This window comes from Choloepus didactylus, chromosome 6 (genome assembly GCF_015220235.1).
Source record: "Choloepus didactylus isolate mChoDid1 chromosome 6, mChoDid1.pri, whole genome shotgun sequence".
In the NCBI taxonomy this organism is placed as follows: Eukaryota; Metazoa; Chordata; class Mammalia; order Pilosa; family Megalonychidae; genus Choloepus; species Choloepus didactylus.
The window spans coordinates 39,381,705-39,403,934 of NC_051312.1; the positions used below are offsets into that span (position 1 = coordinate 39,381,705).

Here is a 22,230-nt window from a genome sequence, read left to right on the forward strand (position 1 = left end):
GTGTGAATGAATAGCTGACATATGAAAAGAAATCATAGCTGCTAAATGAGAAGGTAAACAGGAATGGGAGGCCTTTTCTTTTTTCCATTTGGTTAAATAGCACCGATCCTTCCCTGCTGCTTTGTTTGATAGCTTAATTCATTCTGAAAGGCTTTAAAGATGCCTGGTAGATAGCTAATAATCGGTTTTGAAAAACAAATCATTGGCCTTTCCCTTGCCATCAAAGTCCCTAAAAGAAAGTTTTCATTTCAAATGGATTCTAGCTTGCTTCAGAACCAAAGGGTAGATTCCTTTGAAGCTATCTAGAGCAGTTAGTGAAGGCACTTTTTAATGGTTTATTAGTTGATAAATGGTAATTGGCATATAAGGGTTAGAACTTCAAAAGACAAATTAGTTATAGTCAACTGCCCGCTAGTGTTTTGAATCAATCAATACAGCATCTATTTAAAAACAAAAGCAATGCCATCATGAAACAAATTCACATTTTGATGCAATTCAAAACAATATCAAAGTTCTCCAAACTGATGGAGAAATAATAAATCACAATCCATGTATAGAGAACTTTCCTCTTGCAGATGCTGACATTTGAGATACATATTAGAGTATGTTTAAATATGTAAATAAATGTATAAGTGTATTCCTTATTTTTTAACCTGAAGCAAGGAAGTATCCATGCACTTTAAAGGGAATAGGAAAGAAAAACTAATATTTGTTGTGAACTTGGATATGCTTCTGATGTTCTCTTGGTAAAAATGTTCACTTTTTTGTGTGATGCCACTTCTCATTATGACTTCCTGCTTCTTAACTCTCAAAATAAAACAAAAATTGGCACAAAGATCACTGATTAGGGAGCATGAAATGAGGAATTATTATTTATTCTCCTCCCACCTAACATGTATAATTTTTATTATTTGAACTATGATTTCTAATTTTATCCATTTCATATCTCAAGGTCACATATTTGAATGACATAAAATGAATAACCATGGCTTACAGAAAGTGCCTTACAATAATCATATAGTGGAGAAAAAAAACAACAAAAATATAGTATTAATTACATTATTTTCTGGACCCCTCCCTCTTTCTAAAGAGACTCCATGAAGTCTACGTGTGCCACCTGCTCCCCTAATATAAGTTGATGGAAAAATCCACATCCAGGAGCAAGGGATGTTAGAATTGAGTTGTCAAGCTGTCCTGGATGTCTTGTACAAACTGAATAGGCCAATTTACTGCAACACTGCATAGGCTGAAGTCTCCTATCTCGCCTTTACAGTTGCTTCCTCCTGGTGAGATTATCTTGCTCGACCACAGGCTCCTTTCCCAGCAGCTTTACAGGTACTCCTAGATTCTTTCTGATCAGCCTATTCTAGGCAATAGGACTGCGTTAATCCTTACCTTGTGACCAGCCTGCTTAACTACGTAGGAGAAAGGCTCTTACCCAGCAATCTGAAAGTGGCAGCTTTGTATGGTTGGTGATGTTTTTGAACCCTAGTGGTGATTTGACTTCAAAGTCTTCCCCTTTGTAACTCAAACTCCTGGCTTTCAGGATGAAAGCAGGCAGGCATTTAGGGGGAAAAAAGAAAAAGATTTTTGACAACTTCTCCCACACAGCCCCTGAGTTTCTTTGCCTATTACTAATCTCCTATCTTGGGGGTTGCTTTGAAACGCAGCAGTTCCCGCTCTGTCCTCCAGGTGGTAGCCGTGCCACACCGCAGAGGCTCCAATCCCCTCTTCCCAGACTTCAAGTGTTAATGCAATTGACCAATCAGTGCTAAGATGATGGGAGGTAATTGGGTAATTGTATTTTACTGATCACAAGCAGAGAAAGGGAAAAGGAAAGGGGAAAGGAAGAGGGGCAGAGAAGGGAAGGGGACTGCAGTCCAAGAGGAGCTTTAGGGAGCTAGGACGTTGGGATGTGGTTTTGGCCAAGACAGAACCCAGACTGGCAGTAGCTGTCGCCGGCACCGAGAGCGCATTTATTTATTTGGGGGAAGGGGAGGCGAGATAGGAGCGGGCGGGGGAGGACGAGAGTTGAAGCCGAAGTGGATGGAAAGGGAAAAGGGTTTCTGCTGCGCAGAGAGCCGCGAGTCGGGGAGATGGCGCTAAGGACGGCGCGCAGCAGCTGCGCTCCTGAGAGCGCGTCTCCTCGCAGAGGACCAGTAGCCGGCGCCGGGAAGGTCTGCGCGGAGAGAAACCAACTTGTGGCTTCAAAATGTACCCGACGCAGCTGGAAATGAGATCAGAGCTGCAGTTTTATTCGAGAAGGATGAGAGGAGCCAGCGATTAGGGTGCCCCCTCCCTTCCTTCTCTTTTTTTCTCCCCTTTTTTCTTTTTTTCCTTATTTTGTATTTTTTTTTTTTTTTTTTTTTTTAATTTACCTAACACCCCGCCGGCCCACTCTCTTCGCCCTCCCCATTTTAAATAAAAGCCCAGTCTGAAGTTCCTTCGCCGCGGCGCCCGCGGATCGGTTGCCCGCAGACGGAGGAGAAGGGAACCCGGGGGCTAACAGGGGCCACCGGCGAGGGACCGCGTCACGCGTCTTCCGCGTGATCCCGGCCCTGTTCGCGGAGTTCTGCAACACCTGGAGGATCCGGAGCGGGTGCCTGGGGTGGTGGGGGCGGGGACAGAGGAAGCGAAAGCCACCCGGAGCCTTAAAAAAAAAGAAAAAAAAAAAAAAGTAGCGGGGTTGGGGAGAGGAATGGGTTTCTTCTTGACAGCTGATGGAGCCTTGAAATTTTCCTCCACTACCTCCTCCCCCACCACCACCACCGCCCCCCGCACTCCATTTAACGTGAGATTATGAAATTGCAGAGGCGGTGGAGGAAAGGAGACAGGATATAACCGGGAGTTTGGAGGGGAGAGGGGAAGGTGGCTGGCCGGGTGATTGAAATCAAAGATGCAATTGCGCACTGGGTTGTGATTAGAAATCTAATCAGATCTTTGGAGAAAGGGCCGGCCGGAAGGGTGCGAGTGGGGGGAGTTGATCCCCAAATTCTTCGAAGGGGGTGCTGGGGAGAGGAATCGCCCATGTAAAAGAAGACTTATTTTTTTGGTGGCGGTGGCGGTTGGTTGCCTTGCGAAAATGAAGGATGCGGGACGTATCTCTCTCTTGGAACCGAACGCAGTGGATAAACTGATTGTGCAAGAGAGAAGGAAGAACGAAGCTTTTTCTTGTAAGACCTGGATCTTAACACAAATGTATCTATGTGCACCCAGGGAGCATTGAAAAATGAGATAAACCGGTGTCAGACCCGCGTGGGTTGGTGTGTTCTGACATAGATAAATAATACTAATAAAACAACTGCCCCCACCCCCTCCTCAAAAGGATGATTGGAAATGGAGAACCCAGGATCCAGAAAGAAAAAGTATGTTCAATATTTTCTATAAAGGAGAAAGTAAGCCAAGGAGATTTTTTTTTTGGAATGAAAAGTTTGGGGCATTTTAAAGAAAGTAAAGACGTGATATGGTGGTGTTTTCCTTTCCTTTTTGAATTTCCCACAAGACGAGAGGAAATTAATAATGCATCTGCAAAGAAATTTCGGAGAAGAAAAGTTGACCGCGGCAGAATGAGGCATTGATTGGAGTGAAACCAGCAAGGGCACAGTTGGATTTGTGTCTATATTGACTAAAATTGATGGATAATTGCAGTTGGATTTTTCTTCATCAATCTCCTTTTTGTTTTTTCTTTTCTGTTTTTCTTTTGGTTGTCAAGATTATGCGTTATTTCTTGTTCTTTAACCACCTGGATTTCCATCTGGATGTTGCTGTGATCAGTCTGACATACAGTGAGTGATCCTTATTTTCTTATTTATTGGTGAAGAAAATATTCAATAATTAGCATTCTTGGTCTCTTTGTCCCCTCACCCTTTAGTGTGTTTTATAAAGACCGGGGCTATGGGGGATCTGAAAACAAGGGAGAGGGTGGCCCACGCATTTGCTCCATTAGGCTGTGCTCACCAATAAGCCGATTTGCTATAATGATGCAGGTTGTCTGCATCCTGGGCAAATACCTTTGCAAATATTCACCAGGAAAAAAAAAAATCTCCCCCAAAAGCTGCTGCAGTGTGGGGTGCCATCCTGTGTGATTGACACTCTAGGATGCATTTAAGTTGCAGGGCTGCCCCGGAGTTAGATGCACCGATGTTTAGCCATTAGAAATCAAAGGGACTCTATTTAAATGTCATTATCCAACCTGACCTTGCAGATCAACAAAATGTATTAACACAAAAATATGATGATAAACCAAGCAGAGGAAGGATGGCTTCTGGCTGGTGGGTGGATTGAGGGAGGGAGAGTGGGGATGCCAGGGATGAAGCTGGTGGAGAGAGAGGTGGCTGCACTTTCCACAGTCTCTCATGCATATACATTGTACCTGGGTTCTCAACGGTGCTAAGAGTGGGAGAGAGAAGGCCCGGCTCTCCTCATTCCCACCCCCTTCTACCAATTTCTTTGGATTATGGAGATGCTATCCATAGGTTGCAGATAGTTTAGGCAGTTATTTGGGGTTTTACCAGAAAACTGCCCAACGTCACCAGGACGCCACTGCTGAGGAAAAAGTAGAAATCCAGTGTCCTGTGGTAACTTAGGGAGAAAAGCTAAAGCAAAGGTTTGTGTGTTGGCCACCAGTGAATCTCGTCTAACAGGATTGTCTTAGGTGAAGGAGGCCAATATGAAAATGTAAGAGAAGGTTGAAATTGCTCGGAGGACCTCAGGGCTTGTGGGATCACCCCGTCTCCATCTCCTCCCTCCCCTATAGCTACCGGGGTGGTGGAACTGGCCTTATTTACAGAACTCTCCCTATCCATCCTTCTGTATTCTTTTCTGGGGCCTTCTAGCAGAATCATAGTCTCGTATAACTTTAGAGCCAGAAGACTCCTCAGAGATCTTAAGCCAATAAAAGAGGAAACTGAAGCCTAGAGAAGCTATAACTCCTGGGTAAATGGCCAAACAGAGGGAGACAGGTGACTCACACAATCCTCAGTAGAGCAGCCAAAAATCTGTCCTGGATCCAAACCAGACAGCAAATCAACCATACATGGTATGGGTACTTCTGACTCCACAGCTGCCATTTTTATCTAGAAGAGTCAAAAATGGTTCATGGATCCTGAGAGCTTGAAGTGAACTCTGCCAGGCTTCGAGTTCACGGGTCTTTTGTCTCCAACATTCATTTCCTTGTTTTAGTCCCCCCCCCCTCCCCTTTAAGAACTGAGTTTAGATAACCCTGGCTTTAATACCCTGGGTTTTAAAAAATAAGACCCACAACTCTGGCATGTACATATGTGTATGTATCACCCACAGGAGAAGAAAGGCGTCAGTCTCCTGGGTCCCTCCTACTGTTGGGCACATTTAATCCTGTGAGTATTGGTCCCTAGAGGATCGTTAAGGAACTGTGGAGTTGGATTTATATTAGAGAGATGATAATAAAAACCAGAAACCCCCAGCTAAAAGCATCTGGGTCTGTCCTTTCATTCACATCATCTATTCTTATCCTTTTCATTGCTCCTTAACTAAACTAGCCTAGAGCTGAGCACTTCTCTATTTTACTGGGCTCATGTTTCCTGTTGGGACATCTATCAAGCAGTGTATTTACCAACCTATACAAATAATCATGCAGGACTTGTTTCTTTTTTTCCTGGGCTCCCTGTAGACTTCTATATATCTTACAACCCTCTGTAGTTTTTTGTTTGTTTTGTTTTACATGACCACAGTGAAATCATCAACTTGTGGTAATAGATTGACTCACATTACATTAAGTGCCTGCTTAGCTGCAACTTAACACAGTTGACAAAACAGAAAAAAAAAAAAATACTTTGAGTCTTTCTACTGTGTAGTTCAAGTCTGGGATGCACGTGGAAACCCAGGCTTGCAATCACTTTGGCTCTGTCAATCAGAAGAGGTATGTTTGTTTGTTTGCTTGTTTTCCTTTTTGTTTTTTTTTTGACATCAAGTTTTCTTAACCACTACTACAGTTAGATCTCAAAGTGCATTCCCTTCCTGCTACAACAGTGCCATCCCCTCCCTGGACCCTCTGCACTTAACACACGGGCAAACTTTCGTATGAGGGAGACAAGAAACACAGAGAGAGAATGAATCTGCTTAAAATTATGGGCCGAAATGTGTCTTCCCACGCATCTTACTTAAATGTGTTCAGATCTGGAGATGAAGGGGCATCTCAGGACGTCATTGTTTTTCATGTTGGTGACTCACTTCACCAACACTACGGCTAGGGATGCTTGGCACAGCTTGAGGTGTAGCTCCTCTGGTTTGGCAGTCAAAGTTGGCCCTGCATTTTGGTCAAGGTGCTCAGGAACCGATGAAAGATTAATGGCCGTGGAAGCTTATTCATTAGCTTATTTCAGGGTTGAAATTGGTGAATATTTTAAAAGTGATTACCCAGAGTGGCGTTTGTGAGTAGGTAGTTGCAGGCCAGCATTCTACTGAGGACCACAGGCCCAGAAAGCTGCTAGGTTTTACAAGTTTTGAAGTTAGCCTTTCACATCACTTCCTCCCTTCCTATTTTAATAGCTACTTTGACCTTTGGGGAGTGCCTCTTATTTCTCTGGCCCTCAATTTTCTCATCTTTAAAGTGGGAATGATACTATCCAATTTGTTGAACTGTTTTATGAATGAGAAATCATGGTATACAAATCCCCAAACATAATAGGTCCCCTAATGAGAGCTGTTTGTAATGAATATCCTTGGATTAACTTCCTGAGAATGGATACTGCATGGCCAAGCACTCTAATAGTTCTAGTGACTGCACTTAAAAACTAGGGTTGGTGGAATTGACTTTACAATAGTTGCCAGTTCCTCTTGTGGGGTCTTATTGGAACAGATTGGCTGAAATATGTTATTTTAGATATGAAAAGCTGCTGCTTCAAGCCCAAAACCATAAATCAAGATTTTCTCCTTAAAGTATAGAAAAGTAAATCTCAGCAAAAATAATACTCAAATGCTATATAAGGGAGAAATAATGTTACTATTATGTATGTATACTTTTGGTCTAAAAGGTATGTAAGACAGCTCCTGAATTTTAAATGTATAATTCAGCTACTTTTTACATAGCCTGGACCAGGAATGCACAAAATAAAGGTGAATTTCTATCAATTATGTAATTTAAATTAGCGTAAATTCCAAAATTAATATTAAGGTTCCCAAGTCCACAATTTGGATTCACAGCTTCCTAGTCAGAATGAATCCTATGTTAAACAAAATCTTCACTTTGAGATAGGTTAAAGCCCCAATAGAGTACAAAAAGCCAAGAAAATTTAATGTAGATGTATACTTATTGTTTACATGTGCAAATCTTTCAATACCAACTTATCAGTGGTTTTCTGAAGAAGCCAGTTGTAGTCATTGCTCATAATTTCATTATCTGCAACAGGGGCCCTGTATTCTGTTCATTTCCTCAATACACTCTGGGAACCTGCTCTCCCTTTTAGGGAAAAGGAGACCTACTGCTATAATTATTGTTATTCTTGATATCAAATCACTGCATGATAATAGTACAGTTACAGGCTGAGGAATTGCCCATTGGATTTCTATACCATTTCTTTTCAGTTGGGAAAGCAATTTGAAATCTGTGTTAATTTTGAAAAAGCATCCTGAAGTTGACTGTTTTCACTGATCTTAAGAAGAGACGGAAGTCAGCGTTGGAAGTTCTCACCATTTCACACATTTACTTTTTTGTGTGCCTCTTAAAGATGACCAGGAAAATAGATGAACTTGAATGTGGACATCATAAGTGAATTCAAAAACTAAGTTCCCACTGGGTCACTTAACATGTGTCATTTAACCGGCCTGATCCTGTTTGCTTATCTGCAAGACAGGAGTAAAATCCATGTGGAACTGCATGAGGTCTGAATCAGATTGCATGTGCCATGCATAGCAGGCATTCAATAAATGCACATTTAAACTGAGCAGCTCTGATTTTAGGTTAGATAATGCACAGCTTGCAAAAAACAGATATGGTTCCTTTTTGGTGGAAGCTGTTAATCTGTGTCCATGTTGGCATGGTTAAACAAGGAAAAAGGTACAGCTAGGATTCAGTTGGAATAACATATAAATAGATATGATCATTTTTGTTAAGGTCTTTACACATTCCCTGAAGATTGTCATTCCTTGAGTAAAGATTGAAATATACTTTTTAATTGGTAGACAATAAACTTTGTGTCTGTGTAAACTTTGGTTGGATTGTCAAGTGCTTTATAATATATGCATAACAAACAGTAGATTAATTTGTAATGTAATCTTGGAAAACTCCCTGAGGGGATATAGGGACTAATTGCATCCTTCTTTTCTTCAGAATGATTTCTCTGGAAAAATGTAAATTTGGCTATTCATGTTTAGTTGGGCAGATTTTGTGGTTGTGGCAGTATGCTTGTAACACTCCATGAGAGCAAGGACTTTATTTTGTTCTCTGACATGTCCTCAGTACCTCAGAAGGGTGCCTGACAGATAGTTTGCATGCAATAAATATTCCTTGAATGACTAACTGAACTTGATGTGAGACACCTCTCCGAAAGACTCAATGCATGTATCTACCTGAGTGTATGCACATGTGTGTGACACATATATACACAAGAAGCCCGGCCAGCTTTCAGGAATCCATAGAGGCTTAATGAAAAATACCAATGAGTGCACTCTCCATTCTGCCTGAAACACCATTGAGGGGCTTCCTTATGTTGGAAATAGCAGAGGTCTGAAAGATAGGTGATGCAGTGTGGGGTTTTGTTGTTTTTTATTCTTGGTGTTTTCATTAATAGACAGTGGCATTTTGTATAAGTCACTTATGTCTCATATTCCGCTCCATTAAATAAAGGTAGAAGTGAAGGATGCTTCAAGGACTAAGATTTTAGGATTCTAAGTACATAACTGACTACCTAGGAATTCAGGATTCTTAGGAATTAAAGAGCTATAATCTCTCATCCCAGGATTAGTTGTTAAAAAGTAGAGGGGAACAGCATAGCCTTCCCAGAGAAAGATGGAATCAGTATTACAATGAAAGGTATGTTGGATAAAAGCAGGAAGGAAGTCCCTAACAGATTTGTAGGAGAAACAATATAATTTTGAAATAAACAAACATTGGATTCTGACTTTGTTTCACCACCTATTAGCTGGGTGATCCTACATAGATGAATTAGCCATACTAAACCTCAGTTACTTCAAGAGTAAGAATGGAGATAATTTCTTTTGCATTTTTTTGGTGAGCATTAATCATGGTGTCTGAGTATTTGGCACATGATCCTTACTCAATAAATGCTAGCTAGCTTTCCTCCTTTTCATTGAAATCTTTATTTTTGGTAGAAATGGGAACATTTAACTGATGAGTAATTTGCTTTGCATTTGCTAAGTATGTAAATAAACATCTTTTACCAACTTTGCTACCAATGTTGGTAATTTTATTTTCTATAATGTTTCCCAATGTCAATCAGATTTAAAATGAACTCTAAAAATGATGAAAAACTTACATTTAATTAATTTTTATTTCAACTTTGGCATAAGCTGATGGCCACTTTCCACACTTTGGGAAACTCTTAACCCTTATGGATGCTATGGATAATATTTGATAATAACAATGGTAACCACCATTTATTGAGTATTTGTATGCAGTAGGTACTGTGTTGGAAATATAGCATGTATTTTTCTCCTTGATTCTCGGAGGGAACTGAAACACAAAGAAGCTAAATAATTTGTCTAAGGTTCTACAGAAAGTAAGTGATAGAATTGAAAGTATAAGCTACGTCTTTCTGACTTTAAAACCTGAGATCGGAATTGGTCTCCTTATTGCTTCCTTATAAACTCAAACTTGCTGACTTGATTACAAGTAAACATGATAGCTCACTATCTAGAACCTGGCACCCAATCTGAACATTTTAATAGGGATTGATAAATCTACAGTTTCTTTTCTCTCTGTTGCCTGAAATGAAGGTTCTCTTGTGGCCTCATATCTCAGTCCTCAGTAATATCCAAGTATGCCTCTAAGTGAGGGACAGACAACTTCTAAGAAAGCTTTGGGAAAAATCTCCCTAACTCACTTGGCATAACTAATAGAGAGGCTTTGGAAAATGCTTTGAGATCATTTGAAAATTCAGAATCATGTGAGAAATAAGGTCAATACTAATAATAAGTATGGAACTTAGTTACAATACTCTGTAAACCCGATGGGCTTCCGGTCACAAGCCCCCAAAGCCTGATTGCAGTCCTCACCGTGTTTGATCTCTCTGTAGCACTTGGGACCATTGATGGCCTCCAGCTTCCTGAAACTCTTCTGGGGGGTTGAGGTGGTACTCACTGATTACTTCCTTTATTCTTGCCATCTCATCCTCTTCCTTCTCTTCCTACTCCTGCTTCTCAAATGTTAAGGGCTTTATCCTTGAGTCTCTTCTCAGTCTTCCTACATTCCTGAGCTATGGCAGCCTTGCTCCTTTTGGAAGGTGACACTCAAAACCTCAGCCATCTTTTGTGTGTTGAAGACTCATAAATCTCTACCCCCGGCCCAGGTCCTCCTTACTTACCTGGGTCTCCTGCATGCCCCTCAAATTTAAAACATCTAACTGTAACTGACTGTTTTTCCTCCAGGAACCTGTATATTTTTCAGTTTCAAATGATACCCAATATCTCTTTGTAGTATAATATCTTATATACAACCAATTATCAAACCCATCTACTTACTATCTCAAACTCAGGTTTTTTTTTTTGTCTCTCCCAACCACCGTATCTCTCCTAAATATTCTTCTAGCTAGTCTTGCTGATATCAGTTTTTCTGTTATTCATTTTTCCTTCAGATGTATCATCCTAAGAAATAAAGCTGAACATTCCTATTTTACAGAATAAAATCCAGGGTTCTTTGCTTGAACTGGAATTTATTCATGCCCTCTCTTCTCTACCACCATGCAAAACATTTTATCCCTCTGAAAATATGCGAGACTAGTTTTGACTCAGACTTGGTAAGAGCTGTTCCATTTGCCTGAGATATACTATTCATACAGTTAAATCCCAGAGCAAGTTACCTCCTCTAGGAAAATCTTTCCCAGCTTCCCTGGGCCTTCTGAGTTATCTTGTCCTCTGTGCATCAACATTTTGTTCACACATCTGTGATAACACTTATCAATCTGTAATAATATGTTTACTTACTTGTCTGGAGCCCACTAGATTGTGAGTTCTTTTAGTGTAGGGACCTCATATTACTCTTCCTGTCATCTCCGACATCTAACTTGATCTAACACATCTTGAAGTTGAACATGTTCTTCCAATTCAATTAATTCAATTAATGTCATCAGCCATTCTTTTTTCCAAACTTTTTGCCATTAAGATCACCTTTTACTATTTTTCCTTCAGGGACCCATGGTTCAAAAATATTTTGCCCAATAAATACATTGCAATTTGTTTCTCCATTTTTACTAATCAAAAACATATAGCTGCCAAACATTACTTCTTTTTTTTTTTAATCTTCATTTTATTGAGATATATTCACATACCACGTAGTCATACAAAACAAATCGTACATTCGATTATTCACAGTACCATTACATAGTTGCACATTCATCACCTAAATCAATCCCTGACACCTTCATTAGCACACACACAAAAATAACAAGAATAATAATTAAAGTGAAAAAGAGCAACTGAAGTAAAGAACACTGGGTACCTTTGTCTGTTTGTTTGTTTGTTTCCTTCCCCTATTTTTCTACTCATCCATCCATAAACTAGACAAAGTGAAGTGTGGTCCTTATGGCTTTCCCAATCCCACTGTCACCCCTCATAAGCTACATTTTTATACAATTGTCTTCGAGATTCATGGGTTCTGGGTTGTAGTTTGATAGATTCAGGTATCCACCACCAGCTACCCCAATTCTTTAGAACCTAAAAAGACATTACTTCTTAAAATGCATAAAATGAACATTGTTACCATGAGTTGATAGAAACTGAGCCAAAGGCAAAGGCATTTTAATTACCTTTTGCAGTTATATGATGTGTACAAGCATAATTGCTGGTTGGCTTTTTGAAATATCGATACTAGCTGCCTTTGAGGATCCCAATTTTTAAATAGCTCAGTAAATATATCTTAGTGCTACTTTTTGCTGAAATTTATAGCTGTTAATAGGCTAGCTGCAGGTTTTACAATGTACAACCTCCAATGGTTGTTGTTCACAAAGATTCCTGTTCGCAGAGATCAAGGTGCCTCTTGGAGTTATACAGTGCTCAAGCCACACCGTTATATAAACTAGGCTTTCCTGTTAATGAATGACTATTGGGACGAGGCTATGACTTTTTACAATTTGAGTGATGCCCAAATAGGGACTCATCCAAGGGGAGACTGAAAAAAGGTCTTCTCCTTAATAATTGTGCCTGAATGAACAAATCTGGTGAGCTGCAGTCCCTTTTCACACCATCCAGATACCTCGTTTATGGGAGCCAGATATACTCTCTCAGGAGATGCACCAGTTTTATGTTTCAGAAGGATGCTTCCTTCCTTTCTCCTATGAGGAGCAGCAGAAGACACTGAAGTAGCTAAAGGGAAGTGCTAAACGATAAGATCCTGTTTTTTTTTAAGGTTTATTTTTTATCCTGCAATCTTTGCATATAAATTTCTTGAATATGTTGAACAACTGAACGTATATTTTTCTTTTTAGTCTTTAATTTTTGTTGCTCTTGGGGGACTCTTCTAGTTTTAGATGTTCTCTTTACATTTTAGGGATCACTATTATTAATATATAGTAATTGGACTAGGAGCGAGTAATACTTTATAGTGTTTTTGGAATCTGGCTATTCCATATAATCCTCTTAACTAATTTTTGTCTCCAGAACTTCCAAAGCAATATTCCCTGACTAGTATGTCCCTTGTGATAAAGCATCAGGAGTGGGGAAGGTGTCCAGTGATTAGTTTTATCCCAGGTTCTTGCCAAACTACAAACTGCTGAGATACTTTCCTATCAGGAGGGAACCATTTGTTTTATCCCATTAATCTTGACCAAGTTACAGTATGGAATGTGCTGTATCACAAGGGGAGAATTTAGTCATTTATTATATTTCTTTATTTGTTGCTAAGGTAGGTATGTAGGTTAGAAAGGAAGGTAGATTTCACAGATTGTAAGAGATGTCTTTCTTTTATGATGCTTAGTACAGTTCCCTAGTTATTAAATTCATCTGTTTTTGTAGATGTGGTCCTGCTTCGAACAAGGTGATTGATTAATTTACGATGCTTTGATAGATATCTTATTGTAATGCAGCTGATCATTTTAATTTTCTTTATATTTTGAACCACAGCACTAAGGAACTCATTCTCACAGCAGGGGACATGTTTTTTTTTTGAACTGATGGCTTGATAATGATGGTGGGAACTTCAGTAACTAAAATATGGTACTTCTAAAAAATGGTGCATGGCATTTGAAAAAGTAAAGACGTGCCACTCCTGAATGGTTTATAGTTGAATCTGAGCCAGATCTCAGAATGTGCTGATTTTTACAACCTTAGGTTCCAGGGAGAGAGATTGAGAGTTCTTTGAAGCGGGCTGTTCTAATCTGAGCAGAGAAAATGCTGACAGCTTAGTTAGCTGATCTCCAGAGAGAATCAGCTCAGCAGGGACCAGAGCAGTGAGGTGGGTGAATGAATTCAAGTGCATTATGGGGAGGGATCCAGAGACTGATTTCTACTGACTGATTTCTACTGACCAAAAAGGCAGAAGAAAGTCAGAAGCCATCCTAAAAGAGTTAACATCTACGCAGTGGTGTTCAGGAAGGCAAGAATGGAACTATGAAGGCTTTCTCTGTATTGTTTGAATGTTGCCATGGCGATCGTTTCAAGCAGAAGTTACTTGTTTTTCATTTCCCCAAAGCAGCCAGCAGCCTCCCCACCCCCCTCCATCTAACCCTCCCTTCATTCCTCCCTCTCTCCTTTCCTCCTTCCCTCCTCCCTCCGTCTTTCTTTTGTTTTTACTTCCCTCAGTCCTCTCCCATTGACAACAAAAATATTCCAACTCCACAAGGTGGATTTTAGGCAGAAAGTGAGCAGGTTTCTGTCCCCATCCCCCAACCTTGTCGTCTGTTTCTGTATTAAAGACCTAATTAGACGGAAGCTGTGGATGGAAGCTGGGTTGGGGTTTCCCCTTGTTGGTAGGACACAGAACATATTATAATGGTTGGTGTTGTGGTGATATGTTAATTGGATCGCTCCAGGCGAGTGCAGAGCAGCAGTCTCTGACAATTAGAAAGAACAATGACTTTACTATGAGGGAGCCCACTCTCTGAACCAGTGGAAGGATTAGCATGCATTGCAGGTCTCTGGAAGTTTCCTAAGGTTCCTGTAGACCTTGAGGGAGATCTGCATTGGAAATGCCTCCTGTCTCTTTAAAGCTAGGATGCCTCTCCTTTAGCTTATTTTACTGCCAAGGAAAGAATAGTGAAGAGACAGTGAGAGATCTGGTATAGTGGGCTGGAGGGGGACCCTTGCGCAGACCTGGGCTGTAGGATATATTGCGGGACGTTAGGAAGAAATCTTTGCCTGCTTAATGCACGTGGCCAGTGAATTGTGAAATGGGTCTCATTAGAGCCTTTCACATCCCAGCATGTGCCAAAGTGCTTTGCAGGCACCGGGCCATCACTTCAGGTCCAACTCTGCTGCTGTTCACTGCAGCCAAGAAAGCACAGAGGCTCTGTCTGTTTTAAAGCCTCCAGTCCCATCCCTCTCTGTCTACTGTTCATTGTAAGGGGCCTCTGGATCTTTCAGTCTGTCCAGGGACGAGGCGCAGCACATCTCCTAGGTGTTTATAGAGAGGAAATATTAAGGCTTTTGAGCATCTCCAAGAGGTTTGGGGCACACCCAACTGTTTGTCCTCTCTTCTTCTCAGGGCATCGAAACTATCTCTAGATTGTCCTTCAGTTATGCCCAGATACTCCCCAAAAGAAAGACTGGGAAGTTCAGGGCCAAATAAGTCATCAGGGAAACTTTGTGTTATTAGATACAGAGGAGGTCTTTACTTCATCTCAGATTAAACAGACCAAAGATTTTAGTATCAAGTTGTATCTTCCAAAGCGTAGGCCCATCAGGAAAACTAAGCTGAGGTATACTGAGTACCTGCTATGTGTCCAGCACTCTGCATGTCCTTTCTCATTTAAAAACACCCAATACTTCTACAAGGATGGTGATAGAACAGCATAGAATAAGGGGCAGACTGACCAGATACCTGCTACTTCTTAGATCTGTGACCTTGGGCAATTTACTTATGCTCTCTGAGACTCAGCTTTCTTATCTGCAACATGAGAATATCTCTAGTACCCTCTCCAGACTTTGGAGAATTATAATTGAGATGATGGAAATAAACCTTTTAGCAGAGTGTTTGGCACATAGAAAATATGCAAGCTATTATTTATTATTATTCACATCGCTGAGAACACTGCACAGCAGCAAAAATATAAGACATTTTCTTACAATGTGAAATAATCACTAGACAGGCAGGAAGGAGTTAAAAGTACTTAGGGTAGATTGTTTAAAGAAAAAGGAAAAACGGTCTTAAAAGAGGAGTTTCAGAATTTGGAATGAAGGTAAAATTCCTTCCTGATATCTTTGTACAGCTGTAAAATTTTGGGAAGCAGAATTTACAGGGACCAATGAAATAGGCTTTGTTGCATTCATTCTGGATACCTCATTTTCATCCATGTGTATTAGGGCCTTGTGTCAGTTGTGATGGCTTAGATTGAAAATTGGAGAAAAAAAAGTATAACTAGCTTAAGCAATAAAGATAATTTACTGGCACTTGTAATTGAAAAGTCTTGCAGTACATGGGGTTCAGGTATGGTTTGATCCAGAGGTGCACAATGTCATAGGGGCTCCTGCTCTATTTTCTCTGTAATTCTCTTGGCTCTCTCCTTTCCCATGGGCCATTTTTGTCCTTAGGCTATAGCTCTGCATTCTCCCACCCATCCACCACAGAATCATCCCCACTTTTTGTCCTGGAATTCCCAGATAGCATCCTAACATCTAAGTTGATTGGAATAGCATAGGTCATCTGCCCAGTCATGGACCAATCACTGGGTTCAAGGAACATGGAGTTGAGGCTAAAATGGATGGATCCACAGATACATAAATAAGAGGATTGGAGTTCTGGGAGATAACCAAAAATATCTACCACAGGTTCTGTCTGAAGGTGGAGAGGGGAAGGATGAGTTACTATATGTTTCACATGGTAACTTACTACAAGAGTTAATTTTGTTTGTACTGTTTTTGATGCCATGGTGTATATAGATAAATACTGGCATTTTAGTAACAAATGCCAATATTTACCTATAAATCATCAGCCTGTAGACATCAGTTTTTCAGAGGAACTACTTCATCCGCATTCATGCTATTTTTCCATTGTTCCTCTCATCTCTTAGGAAGAGGTCTTTTTTTTTGAAAGGTAATTTGCTGGATTTTCTGGAAATAAGAAAACAAAAGAAGGAACAAAGATCCTCTTCAGTCAATAATAGTTCATTGGTAGAGGTCCTTTAAACTACCCAAACACCAACTCTCCTGGTCACCTGCATCAGCCGTTGGTGTGCTGCTATTCAGCTTTGGTTCCATCTCATTTGTCATTGCAAAGGTCTCAGCAGTGACAGATTCCACATCCCTGAACTCTCCATTTCACCTCCCCAGGGATGGTTTTCCAGGCAATGTGTGTGTAGTCCTTTGCTTCTTCATAGATAGGTGTTGCTTACGGGAGGAGACAATTATTACCCATGCTTCGGATGCAAATATTTCTTACAAATCTCTGTTCAAAGCACATGACTCCTCACCAAGTTCAAGGACTGGGGTTTATCTCTTTGCTAGCATTCACTCTGTGTGCAACATATTGGGAACACTATAGACAATTTATATTTACATAATGACATGCTTAGAGTTGAAAATCAAAACAAGACCATATGCTTCCCATATAAGCTATTGGAAAGCAAACTACTGATGGGATAGAGTTTTCCTGGGATAGTTAAAACAATGAAGACTGCCATTTTTGACCACCTATTACATGGTAGGAATTGTAGTGGGTACAGTCACATGTGTACACACACACACACAATCCCACCAGCTTATCTTAATGTCCCAAATTCCCACGTTGCTTCTCCTGTAACGACTTCTAGAGACATGTGCCATTTATCTCTCTGTGCAGTTCAGGATACAAGGAGAGAGAACTGCACACTAGGGCAGTACACCGTGGATTCAAGGCATGGTTTGTGTTTTAGTTTCCAGGCTACTGAAACAAATTGCATACAATGGGTTGGCTTAACAACTGGAATTCATTGGCTCAGAGTTTCAGAGGCTAGAAGGCTTGCTTCTTCCTGGGGCCAGTATCTTTTGGCTGACCAGCAATCTTCTGGGTTCCTTGGCTTTTCCGTCACATGGCAATGCACCTTTCTTTTCCAGGTTCTGATGACTTCCAGCTTCTGGCTGCTCCCCATGGCTTCTCTCTCCCTCTCTGTCTAACTTTCACTCTGCTTGTAAAAGACTCCAGTAACCAGGATTAAAGCCCCACTTGATCCAGTTAGACCCCACCTTAAATGAAGCAACATCCTCAAGAGATCCTATTCACGATGGGTCCACATCCACAGGACCTGAACATGCCTTTTGCAGGGGTCATTGATTCAATCCCCAACAGTCTGACATCACAGAGAGTAATTCCTATTGCCTACGACATAGTTGATCCAACACCTACTGTTCAGAGAGTATAAAGTGATTTTAGTCTAAGTTGAAGCTTTTTCCCCAAATCTGAGGCCTTTCAAAAACAAATGGAGGAGGCTTCATGTTGTTGAGTGTTTTATAATATCTGCTTCCTGGCCCTTGGGGCTGGCAAGACAGAGTAGAGTCTTGCTTCATGTTGTCTCCAGAATCTGCCCCCTTCCTACCCTAATTCAGGCTTTTAGCACTTATCAGGTGCAGATATCCATAATCACATCCTAATTTGCCGTCCTCCTTCCAGTCCATCTTTATCACCAGTTATTAATCTTCCAAAAGCACTGCTTTCATTCTGCTCTCCTACTAACAGACCCCTCCCTTGTAAAATAAATGTCAGCTCCTGTAACCTGGCACTCAGGGCCTTTCACAGTCCGGCCCAGGCTCTTTCTTTTAGTTTGTCTCCCATTCTGTGTTTGGTTTCTCTGCTCTTGCCCCTAAGCACAGTCCTTAAGCCTTTGTGTTAACTCCACTGCCCTCCCCACTGTTTCCAGTTTCTTAACCCTTTAACTATCTGATGAGGTCCCTTCTCTAGAAAGATTCTCTATCTCTTCCTCTACTCTCAATTCTAGTGTGTATTTCTTGGCTATGTCATATTGTTTGCCATTTCCTGTATCCTGATTTGCCTGTTGATTGTTGCCTCATATAGAATGAAGGCTCTTCGAGGTCAGCCCCTTGGCTTACACTTCTGTGTCTTCATCTCCATGCCGTATACAGAGCAGGTGCTCAATATGTGGTTCTTGATGGAAGAGAATGTTCTGTTTCACAAGCTTCCAACTGCTGATCTAAAAAAAATTGTTTTGTTTTAAATTAAACTTTCATTATTTTTAATAGATGACCTCATAGACTCTACTTGGGGCCAGCAACTTTCTCCACACCTGGCAATGTGTCATTTTTGAAGTGAAAGGAATTCTCCTCTCCTGAGTTTCCTATAGGACCCCTTTAGAGAATTGCTTTTTTGAGGAGTAGTCCTTCAGAGCTCTAGTTTCCCTGAGGCTGCTTGCTTAGCAGGATATGGAACTCTTCCAGTCAAGGTAATGAGTTTCTGGGGCCTCATCATGCTTGTTGTCTTCAGAGGGCTGTATGTTTTTTTTTTTTTTTGTTCTGAGCTGCTGACACAATGGACAAATTCCCCAGGATTTCCCAAGGGACATGGTCATGTATGCCAGACATTTCTTTTCCCAACTTCCCATTCGGTTAAAGTTATAAGGAGTATGATGAAGTTATAACTCTTAATATTTAAATCTCCTGCCCCTGTTTGCACATTACTCCGTCAGGAAGCAGTGGTTCCTGAAGGCTACCCCACAAAATGGGAAGATGTCATGATGAAGTCTGCAATAACTAATAGGGAGAAATAAGCAGAATGAAGTGTGTTTCTCACAAGATTAAATTTTTACAATTTTAAAAAATGACTTTTATTCTGTTTTTACCTTCTTATCTCATTAGGGTCACAATGTCGTGCATTTAAAGAGAATGAATGTGTTAGTGGATTTTTAAATTTTATCTTGTTTTTAATTTTTCCTAATGTTACTTGGCAAGATAAGTCATACATGTACGTATGTGTGTGTAGCACAAATCTGACAAATGGAAACCATACCTGTCATTCACTTTAATAGTATAGGACAGTACCATAAGATACAAAATTTAGAGCCTTTGGGAAAACCTTGAGCAGCTAGCTATGAGTAAAAGAGGAAATATGGACCCATGTCACGTTAGCTTCCCCGGCAGTATCTTTGGAATTTCTGTTTCTAATGCCATTGCCAAAGTAATGTTCCTGTGTTGATGCTGCTACCCTCTGGCCCTGGAACTCTGAGCAAGTTGCCACTTCTTTCTAGGTCTTCCATATCTATCAAATGAGAAGTTTGGATTAGATTCTCTCTATGTTCCTTTTACCTCTCTCTTTCTAAGAGTGTGAGGCATTTCACAGAGAAATTTGCAGATAACAGGACTATCTTTGCCAGAGAGAAAGGAAATGCATTTTTCTTGTTCTCCTTCTCAGATATTCTGGATGGCTTATTTCCTTTCTTCTTTTACAACTTCTTGCTCTCTAGTGTCTCCTCTTTCATCATGCTTGTCAAATTTATTTCTTTCCTCTACTGTCTATGTCTAGCCGCATCCTTCTCCATATTATAGTTGCCTTTTAAGTGTGTGGCTATTCTGCATTGTAAGCACTTCATTTTAGACTTGCTTCCACTAATTAACTACAAAATTAATTAGGTGAATTCATTGATTCAGCACTTGGTTTGATGTTTGTATTAACTCATTAAAAGGGAAGTCCTGGATGTGGCCAGAGGCTTGACGGGAATCTATCCCTCCCCCTGAAATCTCCTTTGACTTCCCACACTAGATGTCTATCTCACTGTTTCTCAGAAGTATTCAGGTGTTTGGGGAGCAGCCAAATGACTGAAGCTGCATTCGACAGGAATTCCATTCTTTGTTACTATGGAAACCATCAGTTTTTGTTCATCTTCTTCTTCTCCATCTTACCGGCCACTGCTTCTGTTTACTTCTGATACACCTGGAGAATTCCCTTTGGATGCCTACCAAGATTTTGGCAATGTGTGTTCTGTGTTGGAGGCCTCATAACCATTGTCCCCTCCCTCCTACTCCAGGGGGAAAATAAGCCTACACACCTGGTTGAATTCCTCACCTCATTTCTCTCTGAAAGATCATATTCAAGAAGCTGTAATAGTGTCTGCACCCCAAGTCATAGCCATCAACTAGTTTCAGGAAAAGTATTGACTTAAAGTCTATTTTCGTTTTTGTTTCCAGCAATTATATCTTATTTCGTTCTTCTTTGCCTCAGCAGTTAATAACCACAAGTGAATGACAGGTATGGTGGCCATTTGTCACAGAATTGTGTTTACCTTTTTAAAATTTTTTTTATTTTTTGACGTTTTTTCCATTTAGGTAGGGATTCATGGCTGCTTTCAAATCCCTGCAAGTAGTATTTAGCTGATAAAATATGTTTTACGGTAAAATAGAATGGAGCACGATTTGTAATAGAGTAGCATCCATTGTAAAGAGGCCTTTCTTGGAGCCTACCCAAGCAGTTAAGTTACATGTCTAAAGAAATTGGATTAGAAGAAAAATGGTGTACTTAAATATATGTTCTCTCTTCTTGTATACCTTGTGCCCCCATTAAAAGTCCTGAACTAAGTGACGTTGCTCTGTGATAGTTCGTTTTCTTGTTTCTATTTATTAAATTTGATTCACGGATTGTTAGGATAGATTGACACTATCTTCTCACTGTAGCACTAAGAGTTGCTTCTGTTATTCTCTTGCAACACTCAGCACATGCATTTACCATGGCACTTATCACATATTTAATGAGTCTATGTTTATTATCTATCTTCTCCACATGATTCTGAAGTTGTTCTAGGTAGAGTCAGCCTTTTCCTTCTTTGCGTTCCTCTTTGACAAGAGTAAGTATGCAATCTTGAAAGAAAATAAATTAAATAATGAACACTTAAAACTTGCTTTAAAAGTTGTTTAAAGCAAGATTTGATTTCTCTGATAATGTATTTTGAATTTATATATTTTTTTCTTTGCAGAACTCAATATCAAGATTTTGATTATTTTGTCTAATCACACTATTAATTCTATAAATTTAGGTTTTACTATACCATTTTGAGATTTTAAGCATATCCACATATTTTTTTAGTATGATTAAATCAATATAACTCAAGAGCTAATGTCAACCAAGCTAGTACTTAATCTTTAGTGAGTTAGGAGATTTTTTTTTCAAAGTAATCTGTAAGCTCTACTCTTTAGAGCTCAACTGTTTCATATTTGTAAATTTATTCTGGGAGAGACAGAGACTGAGAGAAATCTAAACTCATATATTAGATTGTCTTCAGTGGATCAAATTAATTGATTATTTTGTTCTAACTTCTTATAGCATAACCATAAAAATGCAAGTGTGACCAACAACTTCATTCAAATTTTAAAAAGTTCTGGTTTAATAATATTTGAAATTTTACATATTTGCACACATGCATGCATGCACACATACATATATAAATATACATATTCCTTGGTGGATAATAAGGGCCTAGTAATTTATAAGTTCTGGATTCTTCTTACATGTTATGCTGCACAAAGATATAACAGTTTTATATTTACACTGTCATTAAAGATATAGATAGATTTTGGGAAATTATATCTATTCCAATTTTAGTTGTAAAGATGGCTATAAAGAGGTTTTTGCATTTGCAGAGGATGACATTTTCATTACAAAGGAGATATATTTATATATAAGTAGTATTAAATGTGATATAATTGATGCTCATTCAAAATTTGTACAAGAAAATATTATTTCAAAATCATATTTCTTTAGAAAGCTATCATTTTAACTGTTTCTCACAAAGACTTCAACCCAACTAAAAAGTTAAAACAAAACATATGTTACAGAAATGTTCACATTATTTTCTATTTAAGAACTTGTTTGTTGATAATTTCAGCTGCTGACCTCTTTCTGAAGTTGGGTTATAATGATTGCTTAAAATAAAATTGGGGTTGGATATTTTG

At 39.7% G+C, this 22,230-nt stretch overlaps 1 protein-coding gene across 1 annotated transcript in view; it reads left to right on the forward strand.

The window, feature by feature from the left end:
* The first annotated feature begins 2,383 nt into the window (after nt 1-2,383).
* LRRC4C (leucine rich repeat containing 4C) overlaps nt 2,384-22,230 on the forward strand; it is a 178,824-nt gene continuing 158,977 nt past the window's right edge. The window contains 1 exon segment of the mRNA XM_037838765.1: nt 2,384-3,785. The gene's annotated coding sequence lies outside the window, so the exon portion shown is untranslated.